The sequence below is a fragment of the Microcaecilia unicolor genome, chromosome 6 (genome assembly GCF_901765095.1).
Source record: "Microcaecilia unicolor chromosome 6, aMicUni1.1, whole genome shotgun sequence".
In the NCBI taxonomy this organism is placed as follows: domain Eukaryota; kingdom Metazoa; phylum Chordata; class Amphibia; order Gymnophiona; family Siphonopidae; genus Microcaecilia; species Microcaecilia unicolor.
Genome location: NC_044036.1, coordinates 309,653,453 through 309,669,599, shown reverse-complemented (window position 1 = coordinate 309,669,599; position 16,147 = coordinate 309,653,453). Strand labels below are relative to the sequence as shown.

The following is a 16,147-nucleotide window of genomic DNA, read 5'->3' as shown; positions in this document are numbered from 1 at the left end:
GATAGCTAGAGCACTCGCTATATTTATAATTTCTAATTCTCCACCAGTTGCCGATTAAAGCAACAAGATTCACAATTGCAATTAATAAAAGGAATTAAGTATATTTATTGGGTTACATTAACCTGCATTACTAGATCTAAGAGCATGGGTAAAGAACAGAATATATATATTTAGCTTCAAAAGGATTTATTAAGTTACAATATGATTAATGCAATCATATAAATAAGGTTACAAGCGAGATATAGTTCTTTTAAGAGATCTTACAGAGAATCTGTGCTTAAAGTAGGTAGCAGGTTTTTAAATCAGAAGTTATAACTTACAGAACAGTCTTTGTTGTAGAGCATGCTGTGGTCCAGTGAAGAGCCATGAGGCAGAGGCAGAGGCAGGTCCTCACAGCAGGCATGTGGGCTGCAGGTCCCCAGAGCAGCAGATTTCCAAGAGCAGATTCCCAAGAAGCTAGAGAGCTGGGCTTTTCCAGGCTTTTTATACAGTCTGTTTGCAGGGAAATATGAGTGCATGTCCTGTGTGCATTTGCTTCCTGGTTTGCACTGGATAATTTGCAAGGCATTATGGTTAATGTAGTCTGTTCACATGATCACATTATAAGTCTTTCCTTTCTGCATATGCCCTGGTGTCTTCATGTCTGATAACTGATGGGAGGGGGCAGATATACATATCTGAGGTAACTAGCAAATGGTTTGACAAGCAAATGCCTTGTTTATGGTTTTCCTCTGAAGTCTTTGTCTTCAATGGGTTCTCCAGACTTTCTGTCTCTTGGGTCTTTCGTTTTCGAAGGTGTCTTGATGAGCCTTCAGGCATCCACCTAGTCATGCTTTGTTTCAGGTGGGAGGAGAAGGAAGTTTTATCTCTGTGAAGCCAGTACCTTTTGTCTCTGTTAAGTGTTTGTAATTGACTAGCCCTGCTATCAGAAGTTCCCAGGAAAAAGGGAGGGGAACGAGGGGGGCTTGAGGTTCAGATCACTTTCCCTGTTGCAGTTTCAATGAGTCTTTTAAAATTGTATTTTTATATTGTTATATATTTGTATCTGATTCAGCACAATTAATTGACATACTGCTCAATAATTCTGACACCATGTTACAATGCCAATTAGAAGCTAATTATTAAATTAAGTTACACACATAATTCTATAACTTGTGCACACAACTTTGCATGCTAATGGGCCGACGCTCAGAACTCCTGCGGTAAGCTAACGGTACAGAACCCATACCACTGGGACATCTCAGAAACCTAGGTCGCCAATGTTCAAAGGAAATGATATTCAAATTAAATGCACGCTGTGAAAGCAAAAGCAAGTGGGGGGAAGTGCTTGGTGAATGTGCAAAAGTGTTTCATGGTAAGTTCAGCTCCTGTGCGCATGCACCCAGCAAACCAGAAAATGAAGCACACATTGACGTTTGTTTTCTGTACCTTTAAATATAAGCGTTTAAATTTTTTTTATACTTGGAAGGCTTGTATTTAAATGCAGGAAACAGGTACCAACGTGTGCTTTTACGTTTGGGTTCGATTTGACTCACATACATTTGTCTCTCACTACCAGCGCTTTAGAGGCTTCAGAATTATATAAAAACCAGTAGATTTTAAGGAAATAACCATGAGAAATCCTCTCTTCAAACATCCTAATGCCTGCTCTGAGCTGGCAGAGGGGTCCTTTCACAAAGGTGCACTGAAAAATGGCTTGCGGTAGTGTAGGCGTGAATTTTGGGCACGCACCGATCCATTTTTTAGCGCACCTGTAAAAAAGGCCTTTTTTTGGTTGCCCGAAAATGCACAGGCAGCAAAATCAAAACTGCTGGGCATCCATTTTGGGTCTCAGATCTTACTGCCATTGACCTAGCGGTAAAGAATCCGGGTGGTAATGACCTACGCATGTCAAATACCACTTGGCGCGCGTCCATTACGCATGCCAGAAAATAAAAAATATTTTGCGGACACATGCCAAAATTGAAACTACGGCAAGGGCACGCAGTAACCGGGCAGTAACTCCAATTCGGAGCGCGTTCGGCACGAACTGGTGCCTACACAGCTTAGTAAAAGGGCCCCGTTATTTTTTTCAGCAGTAAGGACGGCTTTGTTTTGTGTGCTGTTCTCTAAGCATTGAGAGGGAAGAGGAAATGACCTCATTAACATCCATTTGACTACGTATGCTATTTGCCCTAATCTTTGGCGTGCACTTTGTCTCTCGTGCCAGAGCCTCTGAGCATTCTGCACTCATTAATGTGAGCGCTGCGGGGGCTAGTCTGGCACTAATCGCCTCCGGAACCAGCGTTTGGTTCTAAGCATTGACCCACAAGTGTAAAATTGTGCACACGAGTTTATATTCGTAAGGGGATAGTGTGCACTTTATGAAACGTGCACACTATTAATGACATTCACTCCAGAGCAAGAAAAAAATGAAAAGAAAATGACACAAAAATGATCTGGGTGCCCATCCCTAGTATTAATACATATATATCTATTAAGAGCCTGCCAAAGTTATGACGTGATATCATCATGTTCACCTGTTGTGGCATGTCACTATTACAATTTCAAACAAGTGATTCAATGCAAATATTCACTTTTTTAACCTTGCAAGTTTTGTTTGGGTTGATATACAAAAGTAACTTATCTCTTCACACAATGTGGGTTTTACTATGTAAAGGTGTTTTTGTGAAGCTGTTTGCTTAGTACATCAGCTGTAACTTGCTTTTGGTGTTGTTGTCAATGCACGATGACCTCCAAATTAGTAATCACTGGGCTTTGTATCACTGGAGAAGTGTGAGACAGCCTTGTTTTGTTCAAGGGTGTCAAGATACTCCATTCATAATTTCCTGAACAAAATTAACTTTACACATCCAGAACTGCTAAGAGATTCAACTTCTTACAAGAAAACGTCCTGGCCCAGGACTCCTTGGTTGTGTTTATATCATTCCACAGTGCCTGCAGTTCAGAATGTCAAATGGAAGAAACAGGACTGCAAGCGCCATAATGCACTGTAATGCAAAGTCCTAAATCAGAAATGGCTGAAAGTATCCCTGTAGAAATTGGATAATTTTTTAAAGACCCAGTGAATTAAAAATTAATGAAACAGATTTGCTCTGGGCTCCCATTCATGGCTGAACAAAGACATTTTATTCCATAAAAAGCACTGGGTGAATTTGAACAGGGGATGGAGAACATTTTTTGGGTTGGAAAAACAATCTAATCAACCTCCGCTCCATTTCAGAGCTCTCTGGCATCTTCACTCCTGCTTTTCAAATGAAGTGAAAGGACGGCTGCCGACATTATACCTAGAAATTCAACGCAAGACCATGTCCAGGCTTCAGCATTGCATTTCTGGGTTTGTGGAACTGGCAAAGCACAGCTAGTTAAGGGGTCCTTTCGCAAAGGCATGCAAGCTAGTACACCTTTGTAAAAGGACCCCTAAGTGGGATATTTGCGCCCTAGTACATAAAATCATCTACGGCGAAGCCCCAGCATACATGGACACCCTGATCAACTTGCCACCAAGGAACTCACACAGGTCTGCACGATCGTACTTAAACCTCCATTACCCAGTATATTCTGGACTTAAATACAAAAGAACCTACGCATCAACTTTCTCCTACACTAGTGCCCATCTCTGGAACGATCTACCTAAGCTAGTGAAATTCACCACTGATCATCCTACCTCCAAAAAGCGCCTCAAGACCTTTCTATTTGGCAAAGCGTACACACCACTACCGTCTGGCACCTCTAACTTCTGAACTGTCTTCCCCGCTGTCATATTACCACCTCTGCTTCTTCTCTTTTTCTTCATCTCGCTTCTGTCCTTTCCCATTATACATCTAGAACATTAACTGTTTTGACCTTGCCTGCTGTATGATTCAGGGGCGTAGCCAGACCTTGCCAGGAGGGGGGGCCAGAGCCCGAGATGGGGGGGCACTGTTAAGCCGCCTCCCCCCCTCCGGCAACCCCCCTTCCCCCGCTCGATCGCGCCGACACTCTTAAACTCCCCCCCCCTCCCTCCCTCCCTCCCGCTACCAACCCTCGGCCGCCGTCGCCGCCTGCCCCATGAAGTACCTTGTTTGCTGGCGGGGCTGCCCAAACCCCGCCAGCCAAGAGTGTTCTTCAGCGCTGGAGTTAGTAAACTCCGGCGCCTTCATTCAAGGAAGTTCGTCTGAAGGATCAGCTGGTTTTGACGCATTTACGTCCTGCACGGGGCTACATGCACGGTGCAGGACGTAAGGCGTCAAAACCAGCTGATCCTTCAGACGAACTTTCTTGAATGAAGGCGCCGGAGTTTACTAACTCCAGCGCTGAAGAACACTCTTGGCTGGCGGGGTTTGGGCATCCCCGCCAGCAATCAAGGTAAATCATGCGGTAGCGGGGCTGGCGGCGATGGTGGGGGAGGGTTGGTGGCAGGAGGGGGGTCGTCGGCAGGGGGCCAGGGGCGAATCTGCGGGGGCCCGGGCCCCCTCAGGCCCCACGTAGCTACGCCACTGGTATGATTATGTAGATTGTTGTAAGCCACATTGGGCCTACTCTTGGGTGGGAAATTGTGGGATATAAGTGCTGTAAATAAATAAATAAATAAATATTCAGCTCATAGGGGCCTTTTTACTGCATGCTAGCTCGGGACTACAGCCGGCCCAAAATGGCCATCGGCGGTAGTTCCAGCTCGAGCGTGCGCCATTTCTGGCATGCTGTGAACATTTTTTTTTATAGTGCAGCACTAACCCGGTGGTAATCAGGCATTGCTGCATGCTGCCCGGTTACCACCGGGTTGCTGCAGGTGCTCATACTGCCACCTCAATGGGTGGCGGTAAGTGTTCCCCGCCGCATGGCCATATGGTAAGATTTATCTTGCAAACACCCACAGAAGGTGAACTCTCCACAGGAAAACCAATGAAAGGCAAAACACACAGTGGATCCAAAAAAGTCCTCTCACAATGAGTGTCTTCCTGAACAAGGTCTTTATTGACAGTAGCTGCATGGCCATTTTTGGAGGGGGGGGGGGTGCTTTTTACCCATTGCGGTAAAAAGGGCCCTGGCTCATGGGAAAAACAGCCCCCACCGCTGCCACAGGGCCCTTTTTCTCGCAGCTTAGTAAAAGGACCCTTAAATCAACTATGGCAAAAACACATAAAGATGGGACTGACTTTTACATGGTCCTATTTATGCAATTAACCTGGCTGGTTAAGAGCTGAATATCGGCCCTTAATCAGCCAAGTGGTGACTCTGCCTCCAAACCAGGAGCATATCTGACCTTCAGCGGTAGGGGGGGCCAGAGCCGAGGTGAAGGGGCACATTTTAGCCCCCCCCCCCCGGCACTGCTGGCGCCATCATCATCGCCGACACCCCCCACCCTGCTCACTCACCCGCCCGCCGTCGCCTACCTGTGCTGGCGGGGGACCCCATCCCCTGCCAGCCAAAGTCTTCTTCCTTCCTTTCAGGTTTCTAAGTCTGATGTCTGACGTTGTCCCCACCAGCACAGGTAGGCGACGGTGAGCGAGCGGGCGGGGGGGGGGGGGGGTCAAGAGGGTCGTCGGTAGGGGGTCCAGGGCAAAATCTACGGGGGCCCAGGCCCCCATGGCCCCATAGCAGCGACGCCCCTGCTCCAAACACCCCCAAAATAGCCGATTTTCTGTCGTTTTCAGCGGCACTCACTAGTTAAGTTTGAAAATGAGTGGCTAATCCCAAACCAGCAACTTAATGAGCCAAGAGCCTTTCTGCCCAGTTAAATCACTTTGAATATTGACCCAGATATGTTTAACAATCACTTACAAAAGAAGGCTTAAGCGCAAGGGCCTGGTCCCGAGCACCCCATTAACAGGGGGCTGTGCCACCCCCTTGGATCCTGAGTAGCCTTTGGGTTGTTTCAGGGGTGGCATAACCATTAGTGAGAGACACAGCAGGAATTAGGCTGGACCAGAAGGAAAGAGAATGGGAGGGGGAGGAGAAGCAAATTGTAGTAGAAGATCCTTAGCAGGATAAGGTAGCATTCAGGAGAAGAATGTTTACCTTCAAATCCTCTTGGCACTAGGATTCTTCCATACTGGTTTGGTGAGTTGCAGGCTAGGGTCCGGTCTTGAGAGTTTGCTTAAAGCTGTGCGTCCGAGGTTTGGGCCTGTTTGTTCCTCAGAGGTGGCTTTCCCACCTGCCTGACCATTATTCGTAGGTGGGTGAGGGAGAGCAGGTTTGTTCCTTTGGCAATTTGGTAAGGATATGCAGGTCATAGTTATTGTTTTTATTGGCTTCTTGATATACCGCCTTACTGTGGTATAACCAAGGTGTTTTTTTTCCATATTATACACCGGTACCTTCTCTTTCCCTAGTGGGCTAAGGTTCACCCAAGCTAATGTGGCCTGTAGTGGTAGGGATGCATCAAGCTGAGGACACTAATTTTCACCAAGTGGAGAAAATTAAAGCAAATTGTGGGTCTGGTAACCTGCTTAATTCTCATGGAAGGCCAAGCCTGCTCCCCAGGTCCTAGCTGCACATGGTGGAGCCTAGAAAGGTAGTAGTAAACAGCTACTTAGCTAAAGGGGCGTAGCCATGGGCGGGCCTGGACGGGCCCAGGCCCAGCCACTTTAGCTCGAGGCCCACTCTAACTAGCCCCAACCCAACATCCCTCGCTGCATTTTCTCCCACGGCTCCGGGTCCGGCCGTCCGAGAGCGTTGCCTGCCTCAAATTCTGCTCCTCTCTGCCGCTGGCTCGGTCCCTGCAGCATTCTTTTTTGGCCCATCGCCGGCAGCGCTGCAATTCACACAGGCAGCTCCGCTCCCCTCTGCCGCATCCATCTGGCTCTACGTAAACAGGAAGTGCATCAGAGAGGGCCGGATGGACGCGGCAAAGGGGAGCGGAGCTGCCTGTGTGAATTGCAGCGCTGCCGGCGATGGGCCAATAAAGAATGCTGCAGGGACCGAGGCAGCGGCAGGGAGGAGCAGAATTTGAGGCAGGCAACACTCCCGGACAGTCGGACCCGGAGCCACGGGAGAAAAGGCAGCGAGGGTGTTGGATTGGGGCAGGATGAATTGGAGGATTGGGGCAGGATGAATTGGAGGAAGGCAGAAGTGCTGGACTTAGGGGGGGGGGGGATAGTGCTGCCAGACTTGTGGGAGGAAGAGGATTGGAGGGAAGGGAGAGAGCTGCTGGATGTGGGAGGAAAAGGAGGAGGGGATCTGGATGGAATCTTCTGGCCAGGGGAGGAAGAGGAGGAAGGGGCTGGAGAGAAGGGAGAGAGCTGCTGGACATGGGAGGAAGAGAAGGAGGGGACTGGATGGAAGGGAGAGATCTGTTGGACTTCAGAGGAAGAGGGGGCTGGAGAGAAGCAAGACAGCTGCTGGACTGGGAGAAATAGGAGGAGACTGGATGGAAGGGAGAGAACTGCTGGAGGAAGGGGAGGAGGGGATCTGGATGGAAGGGAGAGAGCTGCTGGATGTGGGAGCAAGAGGGGGCTGAAGGGAAGGGAGATAGCTGCTGGTACAGCACAAGATGGGAAGGAAGGGAAATAGAGATACTAGACCAAAGGGATGAAGGAAAAGGGAACACATACTAAACCTACAGTGTGAAGGAGGAAGAGAGGGTGGGGTGGGTGGGTGGGCAAGCAGGGAATCAAGCAACCAAACCAGATGCTGGAAAGGGGAGGGAGTGAGAGGGAGAGAAGCTGGATGGGGTAGGGTCAGAGATGGTAGAGATATATTGGCACTGGGGATGAAGAGAGGGGAGAAGCTGGACAGAGAAATATAGGGACACAGAGAAAGGGAGATACTAAACATGGAGGAAGATAGAGGTACAGAGATAGAAGAAGATGGATAGTGGACATGGAGAGAGAGAATGGAACTATCAAATGCACATGAGACCTTGGTGAGTGAGTTAAGAGAAGGATGTAGAAACCAGAGCCTGGGACCAACATGACTTGAAAAATAAAATGAGCAGACAACAAAAGGTAGAAAAAAGAATTTTATTTTTCTATTTTGTGACTAGAATATGTCAGATTTCAAAAATGTACATCCTGCTAGATATGGCTGGGGCCCAAGGCAGAAATTTGGGAGGGGACACAAAAGCTAACTAACAGGCTGCACCTTCTTCAGCTTCCAGCTGGACTGGGGTTCTCTTTGGCTAGGGAGCCAAACGCAGTTGCCCTAATTGTACCTCCCCTAACACTGTCTCTTGCATGTGATTTTGCACAGTATAGGAGAAAATGTATCTCTTTGTATTTCTCTGTGCTGTGCTAAATGCAAGGTCTGGCCTCTTGGGATTTTGATTTAATTTATTTAGGGTTTGTGGTCACTTATTCTGTATTTGTGTTCTCTGTGTGTGACCAAAGTATTCTATGAGCCAGAAGCGTAGCGAGACCAGCTGACACCCGGGGCAGTTCACCGCTGCGCCCCCCCCCCCCCCCCGGGTGCAGCACGGCGTGCACCCCCCCCCTGGAGCGCAGTCTTACCAAGGGGGGTGGGCGGGAGTACCGCTCCGCCCCGAGTGCAGTCGCTGGGAGCTGCGTCAGCTCCGTTGGTTTCCCTGCTCTCTCTGCCCCGGAACAGGAAGTAACCTGTTCCGGGGCAGAGAGAGCAGTGAACAAGCGGAGACAACACCCCCCCCCCCCCCAGCAGCGTGCACCCGGGGCGGACCGCCCCACCGCCCCCCTTCCTACGCCACTGCTATGAGCATCAATTTTCTATGTAGTATTCTATAGTACTTTGGCTTCTTCAGTTTTCTTGATAGATGTATTGATATTTTAGGGCCCCACTGTAATATTTACGGCATATTTAAGGGAAGCCTATCGTGTGTTGGTGGACCGTGGCTCAGTGGAGGATGAAGCGTGCACCCTCTTATATTTCCCCTAGCTCTCAATGTGGCCTTCGGCCACAGAGGCCAGCACTGCTACTCCCATTGAAGTTGTTGGGAGTGGGGTAGGTGTGCGGTAGGAGTAGGGGCATAGGCAGGGCATATCAGGTGGCAGGTGTTTCTCTAGTGCCCATCCACCCAACCTGTTGGCCCGCCCAAAAATTGCCTTCTTGCTACGCCACTGCTTAGCTGTCATGGCAGGTAGCCCCTTATGAGCAGGGGCTACGAACTGTTGCAGTTTGCAATTCTACTACCTCACCTCGGGTGTGAGTGTATGTTTTTCCAAACCTGTTTTGTTCATGTTTATAATAAACGAAGCTGCAACTGGTTACTTTTTCCACATTCCTGTTGTTTAGTGACTTTTATTATGGTTCTATAATTGGCATTCTGGTCAAATGATTGAGGGTGATGGGTGGTTGGTGGGACAGCGGGTATCGAAAAAGGGGCGGGCTCAGCTCTCCATGTTAGTAATAGAGTGTAGTATTACTAATGAAGTAATTAGTACAAAAATCATCTCTCAGCAGTTTCCCTCCATCTCAGGTCCCAGTTCTATCCCCTCATTCTTTCCTCTCCTCCCCAGTCATGGCCTTAGCCCTTCCCAATTCAACCCCAGCATTCTCTTCTCCCCTCCTCAGCCTGACTCCAGCATGCTCATCCCCCCAGCCTCCTCAACCTGATAATTTTATAGCACTTAAGGGTTTTTTTGCAGGCCTCGGGGTGGCAGAAATCAGAGCAATACTCTCCTACTTCCCATCTCTCTCTCCTGGTGCACTGTCTGTTGACAGTAAAAACCGCACTGTGGCCTGACAGACATTTCCAGGTTCCAGGCCCAGGGCAGTCATCAGCCCCACATCTCAGACAGGTTGCATTTTGCAAAAAGAAATTTATCATCATAGAATGTAAGAGTGAAAATGCATCAGGAATTAGAAGAAAACTAATTGGAAAAAAAATCACCTTGTCCTGAAGCAAATAAGTTTTATTTTTAGATTTTGCCACATACTGATATTAGTCTAAAGAGTTTGCTATTATTTTCATCTCTTGCTACAGGAGAGCTGAACTCCAACTCTAGCAAAAGAAAAAATATTTCTAGAAGTCCCTCAAAGTATCTCCAGATCATACTTCTTGTGATCTTGAGCAAGTCACTTAACCCTCCAGTGCCTCAGGTACAAACTTAGATTATGAGCCCTCCTGGAACAGAGAAATATCCAGTGTACCTGAATGTAACTCACCTTCAGCTACTACTGAAAAAGGTGTGAGCAAAATCCAAATAAATAAATAAATTAAATAGTGTGCACCGAATAAGTGCTTTTGACTACTGGCCCAAATGATTTTTAACACCATAGAAATTTTCTTGTACGGTTCCGGGCAACTAGCACCTAGACGCTTGTGGACCTCGCTATTACCTGTAACACAATGCCGAAAAGACGTGGGAGAGCGCCAACTCGAGCTTCCCTGACACCTTCCCAATTACCTTCGGGCCCGATGGACCTTTTTGCGAGGCCCCGAGAACAAGCCATGGGGGTTGGGAGCGGACCCGTTGGAGCCGCCGGCGTTGTTGAGGAGGTTTCAGCGGCTCCTGGGCTTGATGTTACGCTGAGCCCCGACCCACGGGTGCCCCCTCCACAGCCGCAGATGACCAGCTTCCCCTCCGTGAGATTGACGGGGTTCCCGCCACGTAGCGGAGAAGGCACGCCGTCAAGAGAGGCTCAGGAACAACTTGGAGGAGAGAGGGGGAAACCATCTAGATTCCCTTTTTGGGAACCAGATAGAGACCTTGGAGGTACATATTCCTGCTTTTGGCGCTGCGGAGCAAAGAGGAACAGAGCAGTGTAAGGAGCCAGAAGGTGGAGCGATTATACCCCTCATGCAGAAACCGGCAGAGGTAACTTTAGAATCCCTTTGGGATCTGATCTCTAACTCAATACAAACTTCTACAGGTGGAGGAGTGGCCTAGTGGTTAGGGTGGTGGACTTTGGTCCTGGAGAACTGAGGAACTGAGTTCGACTCCCAGCACAGGCAGCTCCTTGTGGCTCTGGGCAAGTCACTTAACCCTCCATTGCCTGCCGCATTGAGCCTGCCATGAGTGGGAAAAAGTGCAGGGTACAAATGTAACAAAAAAACAAATAAAAAATATAATGTGTTAACTAAAAAGATGACAGAAACTGAAAAAAAAGATTTGAAAGAAACAGAAGTGGATGTGAAATCTTGGCAACTCATATAGATACTGTTGAAAAGAATGCTGTTGATTTGGTAAATTTACAAACGGACATCCTAAAAGACTTAGAGACATTGAGGAAGAAACCAGAACTATATGAAAATCATATGAGAAATCACAATTTAAGATTCTTGAATTTCCCCAAAGTAAAAATGGTACAGCCAATTGATATGTTAAAGAGGTATCTTACTGAAATTATGGGAATTCCTGAATCTGCTTTACTCAGGCATATTATATTCCTCAAAAAGAAAAATGATTTAAATGTGACTGCTTTACTGGAAACCTCTGAAACAGAACAAGCCAAGCCAGCAACGTTGGTAGCCACTGTGGCTTTACTGCCTGATAAGCAGTGGCTTTTTAAGATGTTTTTCGAAAACAAGGATAAATTATTCTTGGGACTGAAAATTAACCTGTTTCCTGATGTTTCACGAGAGACCCAGAAAAGGCGGAAACAATTCTTGTTACTGAAACCGGCTGTTCTCCAGATAAGATTTCCCTGTAAATGTATCATTCGATACAATTCACTTAAATATGTTTTTATGGATCCTTCACAATTGGCATCATTTGTTGCCTCGAAAAGGGTTGAAATAGCTTAAATATAAAATTGTTTGTCCTTAGTCTTAGGTGCATATACTTTGAATTTGATTTCCTACTATTTCCTCAATTTGATTATCTCGAAACCTAATATTATCCTGCTTATCATCGAACGAGAAAAACGCCCAAGTTCTGACCTAAATCGGGAGATGGACGTTTATCTCACAAAAACGAATAACGTGGTATAATCGAAAGCCGAACTTGGACGTTTTCAACTGAAATCCATCGCGGAAGCGTACAAAGTTGACGGGGGCGTGTCGGGGGTGTGGTGAAGGCGGGACGGGGGCATGGTTATCACCCGAACAGAGATGGGCGCCTTTCGCCGATAATGGAAAAAAAGTATGCGTGTGTAGCTAGAATTTAGGGCACTTTTCCTGGACCCTGTTTTTTCACGAATAAGGCCCCAAAAAGCGCCCTAAATGACCAGATTACCACCAGAGGGAATCGGAGATGACCTCCCCTGACTCCCCCAATGGTCACTAACCCCCTCCCACCACAAATAATGATGTTTCACAACTTTTTATTTTCACCCTCAAATGTCATACCCACCTCCCTGGCAGCAGTATGCAGGTCCCTGGAGCAGTTGTTAGGGGGTGCAGTGGACTTCAGGCAGGTGGACCCAGGCCCATCCCCCCCTACCTGTTACAATTGTGCTGCTTAATGCTTAGTCGTCCAACCCCCCCAAACCCACTGTACCCACATGTAGGTGCCCCCCTTCACCCCTTAGGGCTATAGTAATGGTGTAGACTTGTGGGCAGTGGGTTTTGAGGGGGATTTGGAGGGCTCAACACACAAGGGAAGGGTGCTATGCACCTGGGAGCTCTTTTACCTTTTTTTTTGTTTTTGTAAAAGTGCCCCCTAGGGTGCCCGGTTGGTGTCCTGGCATGTGAGGGGGACCAGTGCACTACGAATCCTGGCCCCTCCCATGAATAAATGCCTTGGATTTATTCATTTTTGAGCCGGGCGCTTTCATTTTCCATTATCGCTGAAAAACAAAAATGCCCAGCTCACAAATTGTCGAATAAAACATGGACTTCTATTTTTTTCAAAAATACGGTTCGTCCGCCCCTTCACGGACCCGTTCTCGGAGATAAACGCCCATGGAGATAGACGTTTTCGTTCGATTATGCCCCTCCACGTGGACTTGAGTATCATTATTTGGATAATTTGAATAGTTCATGTATTTTCTTTTTTCTTTAGATACTGTTCTTGATCAGAGAGAGAGAGAGAGAGAGAGAGAGAGAGAGAGAGAGAGAGAGAGAGAGTCAAGCAAGTCAGAGATACCAAAGGTTAGAAAACTTTATTGCCTGAGAAATAAATTAACAGCTGATCAGAGTAAATATCCTGTATCCATTTCAAAGTCTTGCATCTAACTTTTCTCTTTCAAATAGGCCATAGTAACAGTCTTTTGTCTTTCTTTTGTGTTAACAAAATTTTTATAAAATGTGCTTTTTGGTATATTATCATAGTAAATTAGTACAATTTTCCCTGGGGACAATTCCCCCTCCCCCCTCGGTGGTAGTAGTATGGTACAGATTTTCCCATCCTGGGATCTGACAGCACCTCTCCATTTTCTTTCTCTCCCCCCCCAAAAGGCAACATTGAATTTCCTCCCCCCCCCCTCCCAACAACCCCCCCACTAGTATTTATGAACCCGCCATTGGGTATCTCCTGGTTATGTTCCAGCTCCAGTTCTTTATCCCTTCTAGCCCTCTCCTCAAGTCACTTCACTGGCTCCCTATCCATTTCTGCATACAGTTCAAACTCCTCTTATTGACTTACAAGTGCATTCACTCTGCAGCTCCTCAGTACCTCTCCACTCTTATCTCTCCCTACACTAACTCCAGACTCCGTTCCTTTTATCTTGCTGCACCTTATGCCTGGAATAGACTTCCTGAGCCAATACATCAAGCTCCATCTCTGGCCGTCTTCAAATCTAAGCTAAAAGCCCACCTTTTTGATGCTGCTTTTAGCTCCTAACCCTTATTCACTTGTTCAGAACCCTTATTTTATCATCCTCACTTTAATATCCCCTTATCTCTTGTTTGTCCTGTTTGTCTGTCCTAATTAGATTGTAAGCTCTGTCGAGCAGGGACTGTCTCTTCATGTTCAAGTGTACAGCACTGCGAACGTCTAGTAGCGCTATAGAAATGATAAGTAGTAGTAGTAGTAGTATCCCTCTGGTCACTTTTAACCCAGACAGGCAGCAGGTGTCCTCTCTGCCACTAGACAGATAAGACTCAGGAAGATCATTCTGAAGTCACACACACAGACTTAAAAAACCACTCTGCTACCAAGTCACATCCCAACCAGAACCCTTAAGGCAGAAAATATTTAGCAGGGGACTGTGATTGTTGATTTATTTAGTAAAATCTGCAAGAGCAGTGGGGGCTACCAGGCTGCCCCTATGGGCTCAAACGTCAAATAACTTCTCTGCAAATCAAAAACACACACACACACCAAATCACAAAAAGAAGCAACAACAAAATCTTACTAAAGCTAGCCACAGGTGTATTGACTTGAGTCCGACAAAAAGATACCTCCTACAACTCGTTTCCTCATCTTATCTCTGTACGGCACAGCCAGTGTACTTCGGACTGTTAAAAGGGAGAAGGACCTGCAGAAACTGAAGCGTGTGCCTTCCTGAAAAGAACATCGCTGCCCACAGTACTTAGAACTGACATGAACACACAACACGTTTTGCAAGTTGAAGTGACAAGAATTCGCAAGAGAAATGGCATGATTGAACATTTCATTTAGCACCTAGACAGTAGAATAGTTCTTTAAAACCACTGCAGAGGCACAGAGGGCATCTCACTGTCCCTGTTAAACCGCGTTCAGAACTTCGACATTCTAAAAGAACCCAAAACCGGGGCAGCAGGTGAATTACAGAGTCACAGGGAGCAGAGGCAGAAGCAGTAACATTGCTTCCGAATCAGAAATTCTCTAACACACTCACCTTAAAGGCATCACATTCGGGAACACACTGAGGGTGATGTCGTGTCTCTAGTTACAGTAGAAATTGCTGTCTGCTGTCTGCTGCCTGCACTTCGGTCTGGATTTCTTTCTACTTTCACTTTCAATCTTTCCCTTCTAGATAATATATCTTTTTATGTCATAGAAAATGCATGCCTGCTCGACATAAAACATTGTAAGGCGTTGTTATTTAATAGCAGCTCATTACACGGAAGCATTCAAAACATAAAGTAAGGAAGCATGTTTAGCCCTCTCTGGCCAACTGTCCTCAGTCACTTTGGGCTAAATTCAGGCTACAATGCTCCAAAATATCAGTGCAAATCACGTTCTATAAAGAGCACCTAAGGATAGGTTCCCTTTATAGAAAAGTGTGTAGTAGTAGCACCGAATCCAGCTCAACTTTGGGCACCAAGTTTTACCCCAGCTGAAACCTGGAGTAAATCCCAGCAGGCAAATTGAGTGGATCTCCCTAATTCTATAATGCTGCACACAAATTTAATGCAGGGATTTCAACCCAGTCCTCGGGACACATCTAGCCAGTCAGGTTTTCATGATATCCACAATGAATATGCATCTCTTCTTACAAAGTAACTACAATATATAAATATTAATTCTTTTTATTAGTATAAAAAAATTTAACCATTAAATGTTTAAATGTTTCACAATAATGCTACAATGCATTTTACCCAGTCCTCCTAACTTTCATATCCACACTTCTCTTATACATTCTTCAACATCCATACAATTCACTTTAACTCACATAAACAACTTGAAGAAATGCAGAAATATCCCATGCAGATAATACTGCTTGTAATACCACAACACAGTTCTTAAATAATTTTGTTGTTTACTGTTTTTCCCTCTGTGGTTCCTTGCTGTTGTTAAAGAACAGTCTTCAGAAGTGCTTCTTATAAAAATAGCCATATATTTAAGTTTAATGTTTCTGTTGTTGAAATACCAGTATGCTTTCCCCAGCAAACTAAATGCTAGTCTTAGAACCACTTCTAACATCATTATGGTATGAAAAGTTGTTTATGTGAGTTAAAGTGAATTGTATGGATGTGGAAGAATGCATAAGAGGTATGTTAGAAGTGTGGATATGAAAGTTAGGGTAAGTAGGAGGACCGGGTAAAATGCATTGTAGCATTATTATGTGCTTTTAACTCCTAACTTTTATTCACTTGTTCAGAACCCTTATTTTATCATCCTCACTTTAATATTCCCTTATCTCTTGTTTGTCCTGTTTGTCTGGCCTAATTAGATTGTAAGCTCTGTCGAGCAGGGACTGTCTCTTCATGTTCAAGTGTACAGCGCTGTGTACGTCTAGTAGCGCTATAGAAGTAGTAGTAGTAGTATTGTGAAAAATTTTAAAATGTAATGGTTTAAAATATTTTTGATACTAATAAAAAAGAATTAATATTTATATAATGTAGTTACTTTCTAAGAAGAGATTTTAAAATGTAGTAACTAGAGTGAAAATGTGGAATCTCATTGGAGTATAATGAATATGCATGGGATAAATTTGCATACAA

General features: G+C 45.8%; 1 protein-coding gene across 1 annotated transcript in view; it reads right to left on the bottom strand.

The window, feature by feature from the left end:
* LOC115473298 overlaps positions 1 to 14,751 on the bottom strand; it is a 55,783-nt gene extending 41,032 nt beyond the window's left edge. Inside the window, exon 1 of the mRNA XM_030208137.1 lies at positions 14,599 to 14,751. The gene's annotated coding sequence lies outside the window, so the exon portion shown is untranslated. The remainder of the gene's footprint in view (positions 1 to 14,598) is intronic.
* Positions 14,752 to 16,147: the final 1,396 nt, after the last annotated feature.